This window comes from Pseudoliparis swirei, chromosome 15 (genome assembly GCF_029220125.1).
Source record: "Pseudoliparis swirei isolate HS2019 ecotype Mariana Trench chromosome 15, NWPU_hadal_v1, whole genome shotgun sequence".
NCBI lineage: Eukaryota > Metazoa > Chordata > Actinopteri > Perciformes > Liparidae > Pseudoliparis > Pseudoliparis swirei.
This window is the reverse complement of record NC_079402.1, coordinates 2190188-2202084: the sequence shown is the minus strand read 5'-3', so window position 1 is coordinate 2202084 and position 11897 is coordinate 2190188. Positions and strand designations below refer to the sequence as shown.

General features: G+C 42.5%; 1 long non-coding RNA gene across 1 annotated transcript; it reads right to left on the bottom strand.

Annotated features, from left to right (window-relative positions):
* Nucleotides 1-580: 580 nt before the first annotated feature.
* LOC130205651 (uncharacterized) lies at nt 581-3221 on the bottom strand. The gene is made up of 4 exons (XR_008833957.1): nt 3183-3221; nt 1742-1868; nt 1470-1663; nt 581-621 (listed from the first exon to the last, which is right to left on the bottom strand). It is a non-coding gene; the product is annotated as an uncharacterized LOC130205651 (long non-coding RNA).
* Nucleotides 3222-11897: the final 8676 nt, after the last annotated feature.

Below are 11897 nucleotides of genomic sequence, written 5' to 3'. Positions count from 1 at the left end.
AAACATTCAATAGTAAAACATTTAGAAAATAATTATTCACATTAAAAAAGGCTTGAAAGACCAACCCGAAGACATACCAGGAATCCTGTGTGCATTCCATGCTTGCACAGTTCGGTTAACACCGATCTGGGCCAACTGGCATGTCAAAGATGACACACAGAACCGAGTCATCTGGTCCTCCATGTCCAGCTCCTCCTGATCCACCAGTTGGACCAATGCAGCTTTCAATGGGTAGTTAACCCAGTTGTTGATTTCTGGCCAGATTCTCTCGATTCTGTGATTCTGTCATTGCAAAATAGAGACATTTTCAGATTCTTGATAAACAAATATTTCCACACCCCCCCAGACTAACTTACTTTCACACATTTCAATATCTTCAGTTAACCATTCTGAATAATTAATGAAAGTGTGAAATAGTTATTTAATTACATGTTGATTAACTTTATAATCAGCAAAACCATTGTATGTTGATCACCTTTGTCGATGGTGTTTGGAGATATGGTGGCCTTTCAGTGTTGTGGCGGTGGCTGGCCAACTTCTCCTGCATGAAAAGAGTGAGGTAGAAGTCCTTTCCATGATCCTCTGACCTGGTCCCACATCCCATATTCCATTACTGCACTCCTGCAAGAAAACATAACATTGGCAGACAGCAGTATGGAGGGTAAGGCTAATGGTGTCAGATACATTTACAAAATGTAGTAGGTCTTGTGTTATCAGGTACTGATGAGGTGAGTTGAGTTTTAACTTGCTGCTTAAAAAGGTTTCTGTAGTTTTCAATAAGTTTAATTTAAGTCCTTTTTAGACCAATATGAATGCAATTTAATACGTTGATTCAAATCCAAACTAAAAATATATATTATGAAGGTTTTCACATACTAATCCCACTTAAATTGAGCATTTTCTTTTAATACATTAACAAGCCATATTGAATTTAAATCCACTTTCGAAAATGTGCCTCTTCCTAATCAAGTGCATTTTCAGAGCTGACAAAATGGTATTCAAGAAATTGTAAGATATTTAATTTTAAATGCATTTTTGTTTTAACCCTTGTGTTGCCTTAGGGTCATTTAGACCCGAATCAATATTACCTCCCCGCTTTTGGGTCATTTTGACCCGATTCAATGTTCACCCTCCTGTTACCTTTATATTTACTAACATATTTTACCCTTTGGATTCAATTTGACGCCAGCAATTAAAACCTCCAGAAAATTATTAGAATTAATATTGTTTTCCAAGTTTAAGTGTGAGGCACTTTATGTTTGTTTGTTGACTACCGAAAGAACACCGACATTAAACATTGAATGGGGTTAAATTAATCCTAAGGCGGGAGGGGGTGTAATATTGATTCGGGTCAAAATGACTAAGGCAACACAAGGGTTAAGGACCCACAGACACCCTGTTAAAACACCTCATAAAATGGGGATGATTTGTAATGTTTTGGGTACAAGGACAACAGTCTTTTCAATTACCTGTAAACGTCATTGTAGATGGTGAGGTTGTTCTTTACAGGCATAGTAGCTTGTCCAACAATTTTGCTGGAGAAGCCATCTATTGCCAGCACATGAGTCACGCCAAACATGACAATCTTCTCATTTTGGTCCATGTGGATTTTGTGACCCACATAGGCTGCATGGTAAGGAAGAGGGTTGAGGTTCCTTGCTCCCTTAAACACAGACAAAAAAGAACATCATGACCTTATTGAATAGCACAACATATTCTAATTTGAGAAGAAAAAAAAAACCTGGCATCGTGCCTTATGGTAAGGTGGGTGAATGTTGCAAAACAGCTCCAACACGACCCTCTGATGCAAAGACACCTGCAGCTGCAAGACTCCCAGTCATCATTTTCCTGCCATAGGTAGGACCACCCTGAAGATAAAGAAAGGAATACATGTTGCATTGTAATGTTAAGCCATGAAATGTCAACTTCAACTCCAATTAAATTACAATTAATTGTTAAGTGTTTTGAATTATAGATGATTATGAAAACTAGTTGCAGTTTAAACATGTTTTACTCGTAGTTGTAAGAGACAAATTTAATTAGCAGTAGGCTACATTATTTAGTTGGATTCAGATGTTGACCTTTAATCAGATCTGTGTCTAACTTTAATGTTAAAAGATGTCGTTATCATTTGTTATTGTAATAAATACAAGCAAGTTACAGAATGACGTCACATGGATCACACTTTACGGCAGGTATTTGCGGCTGGAGCTGCGTAGAGCTGCACAGTTTTCGGACCGTGTTACAATAACTATATAACTACTAAATACAATAGCTATTATGGAGTCCCCCCCCCCCCCTCTTTGTAAATGTGGGACAGTCTTTCTTACCATCTGTTTGTATGAACCATCTATATCCTGCCTGTGTGCCCATCACCCCACAAGAACCACACTTTACAAATGTTTCTCATTTTCCCCCTAAATACACCTTTATTGGACATGGGACACTAAAGTAAGGCTTTCTTTCATGTCTCTCCTAATAAATATGGTGCTCTAGTACTTCTAATAGACTGGGTGACTGAGAGTGACACACACCCTGTTCAGGGCTCTCAAGTTTTGAAGACAGGCAAGAGTGACATTTCTGCAGATCCATACGACTGCACCAAGAGGATGACTATGTGCTGGCCTTTGGTCATCTTTTATAACATAATGTATGCATATCAACACTATAAATGAACATAACTAAAGTTTACTTTCAATACAAATCCTTTATGACTCATTTGGCTTGATTTTAGTGGGCGGGTCATTATGACCCTGAACACAGGTGTCTCATCTCTATTTATCTACATCACCCCATGAAATTTTTCTACTAAATGGTAATAAAAGGAGAATATACATGTTATAGTAAACTAATGCAATTTAATTTAGATTTAGATTTTTTCAATGTACCTAAAAAATTGTTTGAACATGTATTTTTCATTAAATCTATGGAGGGGTGAATAACTCAATTCCACTAAAAACTGATTGGATTGTTAGTAATGGTGTTGGTGATGAGGTACAAACTATAGTTATTAGGATGTTTTTGTTTCTGACCACTTTTGGGTCAAACTGACCCGGGAGCATGACGGCTGTATGTAAGAAACGAACATAACAGGAGGGTTAAAGTATAACATACTAACCTTACACACACTTATAGTTTCGTTGTATGCATTTTTTCGCGCAAATAAATTAACTGCACCCTACCTGTGTTATTGCATTGGAGACTGCAGCTTCAAGTTGTTGGTCCGTCACCGCTGTCTTTTAACCCGTGGTCTTTACAAAACTTCCGAATATTGGCCACGGACGTTCCTCTACGCAAGCCACATTCAAATATCAAGTGTTTTTTATGTCCACATCACTACAGCCACTATGCATCATTTGTTGTACAATATCTAAGTAAGGTAACAGGCTGGAGTCCATCTTGCGTACACGTGCTTCAGTGCAAAAGGGTGTATATAGCAGTGGCGAACCTAAACACGTCTACTGCGGGAGATAAACACAGAATAAACTCAGTTACCCAAAATGCAACCCTTTGTAGTGTCAACTACATTTAACCCTCCTGTTATGTTGCGGGTCAAATTGACCATTTGTTTCTTTGTAAATGTGGGACAGTCTTTCTTGCTCCCTCCAACCATATGTTTCAAAACACACACACACACACACACACACACACATTAAGTGAGAAGGTGATTCTTGCTGTGTACATGAATATTAAACTTCCCGTCGTCACCACTGTTGCTAACATATCCAGGTTTAATTATTTATTCTTTATATTGACTAAATTATATTCTTCTAACGTTACCCTGCTATGTGTTTGCATCGTTAAAATATCTCCGTTTAATTATTTATTCTTTATATTGATTCATTAATATTCTTCTAAGGTTAATACGAATATGTATCACTGGCTTTTATTTTGACTTCATTTTAAGCACTTCCGTTCTGTCGTTTTTGGTTTCAGACAGCAGAAACGAAATACGGGGGTGGTATTCCGTTTTTCCGTTTTTGGTTTTCAAACGGGAAACGAAAAAACCACGTGATTTCCGTATTCCGTATTTGGAATGAAACGAAAAAACGAAATAACATTACGTACACGGACCTGGATGACGAGCTGGAGGCTAACGGCTTCACGCCGCTGACCGGATCAACATGAACGAGCGCACGTGACGAGCCGTTTGTGCGCGAGCGTTCAGTTGGTGCGCGAGCGTTCAGTTGGACGGTCCTGGTGCGCGCGAAACTCTAAACGTACACAAATAAAACAAATGCGTTTGTGTTTTACGGTCCCGTAAGTCATTATTAAGATGTGATTATAATAAGTAACATTATCTGTACATTAATACAAATACTGTTAATAATAAACAATAATAAAAAATGACCCCACCCGGCCACCACCGTCCGTTGCTGAAAGATAATTTAAAAGTGCATTTAAAAATGTAACTTTTAACACGTTAAGTAACAAGAGAAAATGGGTTCAGCGTTACTAACCTGGAAAACACACCTGTTTATTGACGGAATATGTACCCGTTAGATTGGCAGATAACGTACAAGTTCATTGAAGGTGACATGATAATATGATAACTATTTATATAGCACCTTTTTAAAAACAGGGTTTCATGATGTATTATTACAATGTGGGAGATGGATCTGCAGCCTGATCCTGTTTGGCTTGTAGGGATCGGCTCTCACGAACAATACCACTCCCAACTGATTCACTGTCAAACGGCTTTCTTATCAGAATCAGAAAGTATTTATTGCCAAGTAGGTTTACACCTATGTAAAGTAGTTCTGAAACTGGGCACTTCGCAGATGATGGAAAACAGGCTTCCGGACGCGCGTGAATTAAGTTATCAACATTTAATGGCAGGAAGTGTAAACAAACATTCAAGGCTCACGATCGTGATCTTCTTCGGCTCCTCCCCCTCCTTCTGGCGTCGAGGATACCTGTGGAAGAGACCCGATTTCTCCAATCCACGGAGTTTTATACTCAATGTCCCCGGCCCGGTTAAAACGTCACTTCCGGTCAAGTCGCTAAACAAGTATTTTCACAATAAGAGTCCTGTCTTGTTATTGTCTGCATTAAAGTCACTTTCACAATAAAAGTCCCTTGTTATTGTGAGTCACTTGACGGAATTCAACCGGCCTCGTCGATCTATAATACGAACATACAGTCACTCTCATGCAACATACATTACTTCTTGCCATTTACATTTGCATAGAGTAAACATTACCCCTATGCTTCATAATACATTAATAACAATATCAATATTCTCCCTAATATTTTCTATTATAATATCTTTCTATATGTATTAATTTAAAACATAAGACCTCTGCAGATGTTATCAAAATAAACTATTACAACCTAACACGTTTCAGGAGCGATGCGTGCGATTGTGTGTGCGGTCTCTTAGTCGTCTCCTCCTGTAGTTGAATCTCTTCATCGTGGTTTTGAGTCTTTGCATCTTTCTGCTATCGTTCCATTGACTCTGACAACCGTCCACAGGGTTCATACGCTCGTGGAAAACATGGAAATGTCCTGGAGTTTTAAAACAGTTATGACCAGGCCTTCAAAAGTCATTGAAAAAAATTAAATCCCCAAAGTTTTGGAAAAGTCATTGAAATGAATTATATTAACATGCTCATTTACGCAGTTTGATTAAAAGAATACGCATGTATATCAATATTTATTCTTTTAATCAGACTCTTGTCTCTCGTTCATTTGTGTCATTTATAGACTGAGATTCCACCAAATGTTGATGTCATGTTTAAAGTCCTGGAAACCCGTTGGTCAACATGTGTATGAACCCTGCGTCCCTTCCTCCTGAGGCCTCCTGACCCCTTGACCCCAACTGGAGGCGTGTTTATGAATCCATCCGTGCATATTGCTCCAGTCAAGGTCGCGCCTCTTCAAAATCCGCTCCCCCGCGCCGCTCTCAACTTGGACTTACCAGACGGCCGTCGGCGAGGCGTCACATCCGGATTTGCTTTTGTTAATTCCACTGAGGAGAAGTCGAACACAGAATCCTTTTTTTTTTTTCTGTCGAGAGAGAAAGAAAAAAAAGCGAAAGCTAAAAAGAGTGTATGATGAAATGAAAAGCGCTTAGCAGCGTAGAATCTGACCCCCCACCCATCCTCCTCCTCCTCCTCCTCCCACGAGAGCCTGATCTCTCCGTCCTCCTTCCCGGCCATCATTCTGCATCGGAGGTGGAAACAGCGTTTATCTGAAGGCTCTCCCCTCATCCTCCTCCTCCTCCCCAGGTGCTCCTCGTCGCTCCACCAGCTTGTGTTTCTGCTCAGGTCTCCATCGACACTGATCAGCCGACCATGGCGCTGTTTTGATTTACCCCTCTCTCCCCCTCTTCTTTTCATTTGACAGTCTGAGTGCATTGTTGTGCCCCCTTCACCCTCCTCACCCCACCACCACCCAGACGTACACCTTGCTCACTGACACGAGCCAGAGGGGTGGGTGGGGATATTTTTCACACCGTCCAAATGTAGCCTGTAAAGATGTTATTCTCTACTTCAAAAAAAAATGAGTTTATGATTTATGACCATCTTTCTTTTTTTAAATTCTTTTTCCCGTCCTTTCTGAAAGCTGAGAGCTGCCAGACTCTTTGATGTGGAACCTGCCGCGTCAAGAAGGGACACAAAATAGTTCCCAAACTAATTGTCTCTTTCTGCGCTCACTTGAGGGATGAGTTATTTTACCCTTCTTCCATTATTTACCTAAAGAATAGCAACGTGTGCTCTCGCTTCTCGTGACTTATGGGGAGCGGGGGAACGGCTACGCGTGTACACGGGGATCTCTTTGTAGTATTTACAGAATCAGCTGCTAACACTTTAAATCCGTTAGCATACAGCGGTTACGAGTCGGATCGGATATTATATTTTTTTCCGCCGACGCTGCGTTTTCTTTCCCTCCGGCTCTCGTTGGTCGTTTCTTTCTCTTTCTTTATAGTATGTTTTATATATTTTTTAAACGTAAACTTCTCTATACACTACCGGACGAACGTTTTAGAACACCTCGATTTATCCAGTTTTTATTGAAATGTAGAGTTTAATTTCTCAATTAACACATAAACAATAGATAAAACAAAATTGGAGATGAAAAAAATGAATCATGGAGCCGTTTTGTTTAAAAAGTGTCATATAATGTTGGCCTCGTCAAAGTACAGCCACACCTCTGACGCTCTTTCTACAATGAAAGTCAAATATTCTTCAGAAAGTTCTTCCCAACACTGCAGAAGTATATGTGTACATATATAAGTACATACAGTATGTGTTGCACTTGAAGGTTGTGTATTTTGTAGTATTTGTGTGTGTGTGGGCTCAGACCTTCAGTTCCAACCAATGGGAACCGTGAAGCTACAGCGTAGCATGCTATGCTAACGAAACGGTTTCCTTGTTTTGTGTGGAGAACTTGAAAGGCCCGCTCACCTGAGACCTGATCCAGCACCTGTGTGTGTGTGGGGGAGGGGGGAACATCACACACGCTCTTGTGGCACATTCCTGCTGCCAGCTTCCAAAATAGTGTGTATCGCCTGAAGTGTGGGGCACAAGATGAATACCAAGAGCGTTTTCAACCACCGCATATTTCCATAATACTTTTGGCGTTGAGTTTTTTTCCATTTATTTTTGTTACCTTTCTGGGCTGTTTGTCGCCCTTGGACATAAAATGCTGCGCACATGCAGAAAGATGGAGAAGCTCAGAGTTGACCCGACTCATTTATGTTTCATACGGTCCTAATTATGCAACATGAACCACCGTTATCCTGATAAAAGGTCGACATGCATTGATCATTACTGACCCTGATACACATCCCCCCCCCCCCCCCACGCCGTCGGTCCTTCACTCGTTCTCCCCCCCTCCCCCGGTCGTCACACTTTGTTCTCGTCCTCCACCACCTCCGCTCTGCAGAGCGCCGCCTGACAGGAGAGATGTTTGTTTCTTCTCACAGATTCCGGTTCGGAGGAATCAGTCGGGCTTTTTCTTCTCGTTCTGCCTCGCCGATCGGAAAGCCTTTCTCCGCAGCTCGTGTCCCCTTAAAGGGGAAACAGGGGAGGTCAAGCGGCGATGCGAGATCAGGCCATCCGCAGCCGGCATGTTGCTGGATGGACACAGAGAGAGAGAGAGAGAGAGAGAGAGAGAGAGAATGACAGAGAGAGTTCCTCTCTCCTCCAGCACCTCCTTTGTGTTTTTTCTCCTCCTGCAAACACATCAGGTCGTTGTCTTCATTTAGTTCGGGTAACTAAAAAGTTGTTAGTGAGCCAAACAAATGAGTAGAGATCCACAAACAAATGAGTAGAGATACACAAACAAATTGTTACGATCTCAGACACTTAGGAGTAGGACCCAATTGCGACCGGAGACAGAGATAAAGTATTTGTAAAAGTACTTTGTTTTCGGTTCTGCAGTGAACAAATGAAGCGCTCACGTATTGAGGATCAAAAACTTTTCAAAGGCACAACGCCGACGATCATGGCAAAGACCAGGCGAACTGACAAGGAACGCACAGGACAGGGGAATTTAAGCACATGGTAACAAGACACAGAGTGGGACCAATCAGGGCGGGGCTGACACCCAGTGAGCATAGGAGACAGGTGTGATGACAGGTGCGAAAACAATCAGAGAGCCTGGAATGAGAGAAAGCGACATAAATGACATGAACCTCTCTAATATCTGCCGATTGCTATGGTACTGCCCCCCCTCTAGGGCCAACTCCTGATGGCCCAGGCTGATTGTAAAGTCGTGGATAAGAGTCTTGTCTACGATAAATGGAAACAGCTATCCAGCTTCTAACCTCAGGACCCGTAACCCCAGTCTACCGGGAATTGCTGCCCTCCCTATTCACGGACCTCCAGTAGCTTCTGAGGGACCTTATAATCACCCCTTCAAGAACTGGGGCGGTGGAGGGGCTTGGGCGGGGAACAGTGTGCTCTCACACGGCAATTTTACCCAAGTGAAACGTTGGTGCACTCTCAAGGTCTGAGGAGTTACAAGCGTGCAACGCAGTTGATGACTCCTGGACACTGGAAGCGGACCCACAAATCTGAACCCAGTTTCTTTGAGCGACATGGGTGGTAAAGTCTTTGTTAGAAACCCAAACCTTTTTGGCCTGGACTGTAGGAGAGGCGACCTGCGATGAAGTCATAACCTTCATCGAGCTGAACGGAGAGAGACTGGCGAGCACCAGCCCAAACTCTCTGCGACAGCGTCTGATCTTGGCATGTGCCGATGGAATATCCTCTTCCTCGTTGTTAGGGAAAGTGGGGGCTGGAAGCCATTGACACAATGGAATGGAAGACCTGTGGCCACCGTAGGAAGGGTATTGTGGGCAACCTCACGACCCATGTGGTGGTCCTCCAGGTGGTCTGGTTCCGGGAGGCAGGGGCCTGGCGTAAGCGTAGTCTCTAGTTCTTGGTTCAGGCAACTCCGACTGTCCACAATGAGGGTGATATCCTGATGAAGCAGGCTGGCGGTGGCACCTATGAGTCGACAAAACTCTTTCCAGAAGCGAAATGGTGCTTGGACCCTATCGGAAACAATGTCATTAGGGAATCCATGGATCCTGAATACGTGATTCATCATGACCTCTCTTGATGACTTTGGCAGAGGAAGCTTGAGTCAATGGGATGAAGTGACTCATCTTTGAAATCGATCCAGCTACTGTTAGAACGTGTCTCTTGCCTCTGGATGAAATCCTGTCACAAATCCATCGAAATGTGTGACCAAGGGCGATGAAATCGGCAGCGGCTGGAGCAAAGCCCATCTTAACTTGAGATGAGGTCTTATTACACACTTTGACAAACGCTACATACTCAACCACATTTCTTCATGGATATACAAGCATTGTTGAATCTGAACATTGTTCTTACTACTCCCGGATGGCACAGCTTTAGATAGAGTGAGCCAGTGGATGACAGCAGAGTGAAGAGCCTCGGGAACAAACAGCAGGTGTTGGGACACTCGCTAAAGTATGGATTATGACATTTGCCTCTTTAACGTCTGACTCACTTGCCGGAAAGGCTCGATCACCGGTTAAATGGAAGGATGGTCTTAAGGCTCTACATAAGTGGTTAGGATCGTAAAAGGCGAGACAAACATGGGTTTTTGATTCTGAGACCGGGGCCGAAAAGAGAGTGTGAAGTTGAATCTACTTAAAGAAAAGTGTCCCACCTGGCCTGACGGGAGTTGAGCAACGCTTAGCCTTTCTTATATATTCTAGATTCTTGTGATCTGTCCAGACTAAAACGCAGTTTGCTCTCTGCAAATCCCTCTTCAGCCAGATGTCTCCATTCCTCGAGGGCAGACTTTTACAGCTAACAATTCCTTATTTCCAAATCGCCAATTCCGGCTCTGCCGTTAGTCAACTTCCGCGACAGGTAAAGCACGCGATGCATCTTGTTGTCTTCTGCAGAGCGTTGCCAGACAGTACTCCTCCAATTCCTCATTGGAAGCATCACACTCCGACCATAAACTGGGCGGCTGGGGGATCTGGAATGAGTGAGTGTGGAGCTGAGGAATGAATCTATCTCTGAGAAGTTTGAAAGCAAGATCCGCCTGGGGGTCAGTACTTGAAGGGAACCTTAGGAGAAGTCAGAACATGCAGAGGAGCAAGAACAGAACTGAAATTCCTAATAAACTCTCTGCAAAGTTAGCAAATCTAGTGGAACTGCTGAACCTTTTTTCCTGGAGATACTGGTGTAGGGCCACTGGGATACTGCACTGACTTCATGAGATCCATTTGGATATGATTAGGTGAGACTATAACTGTCCTAAGAGAAAGACACTCTTCTGTGTGGAACTCGCACTTCTCTGCTTGTGACATATAGCTGATTATCCAGTAACTTCTGCAAAACTTGGCGGACACTTAGGTTAACATGAGATTTAGCGTCTGGGGAGAAAACTCAAATTATGTCATCCAGTACACAAACACCTGGAAATATTCAAGAAGTCCCGCAAAACCTCATTCACAAAAGCTTGAAAAACAGCCGATTGCATTGCACACAGTCCAAAAGGCATTTACCAAGTACTCATAGTGACCATTTCTGAGTGTTGAATCCGTCCTTCCACTCATCTTCTTGTTTTATTCTAACCAAGTGATATGCATTTCTTAAATCCAACTTGGTGAATATCTTACTGGTTAACCGTTTAAGCAGTTCAAAAGCAGATGACATGAGTGGCAGAGGATAGCTGTTCTTCTCACCATTAATGTCATTTAGTGGACTGTAGTCTATGCAAGGTCTCAGAGACCCGTCTCTTCTTTCCCACAAAAAAGAACTCCATCCGGCTGAGACGATGTGATGAAGACGGATAATCCTGATTTGAGTGAAGAGGAGATGTATTACATCCATTGCTGTTCTCTCAGGTCTGAAATCGGAATAAAGTCTCCCCATAGGAATAGGGGGTCCTGCAGTGAGATCAGTAGGGACTGAGTCAAAATCTCGGTGAGGAGGTAGCGATACAAGGCTTTAGACTTGTTAAACCTTCTTTTAAATCATGGTAACAGGAAGGTACCTTGTGTAGATGGATAGTCAATTGATCTATAATGATCCTACTAGAGTCTGTTGGTGCATTAACAGCAAGTTGCAGTTTAGCACCTTTGCTCACAACTCTCCCCATTCCTTAACTTTCCCTGAAGCTGCCAGTCTATGAGGGATTGTGTGATCTTCAGCCAAGGAAACCCCAAAATAATCAGGTGCAAAGGAGTCGACTCAAAAATATGAAATTGCACAGCTCCTAGACATGGTCCTTATTTATAGTAATCCGTGGAGGCTCAGTACAATGGGTAACTATGAACAACAAGCGTGGCAGTCAAGGCATGGCACTAACAGGATGAGATAAGCGGGACAGTTTTTTATTTTTTAGCTGTTTGACTAGGCCCAATTTGTCTATACAGGCTTTCGTCAGCCCAAGAGTCTATT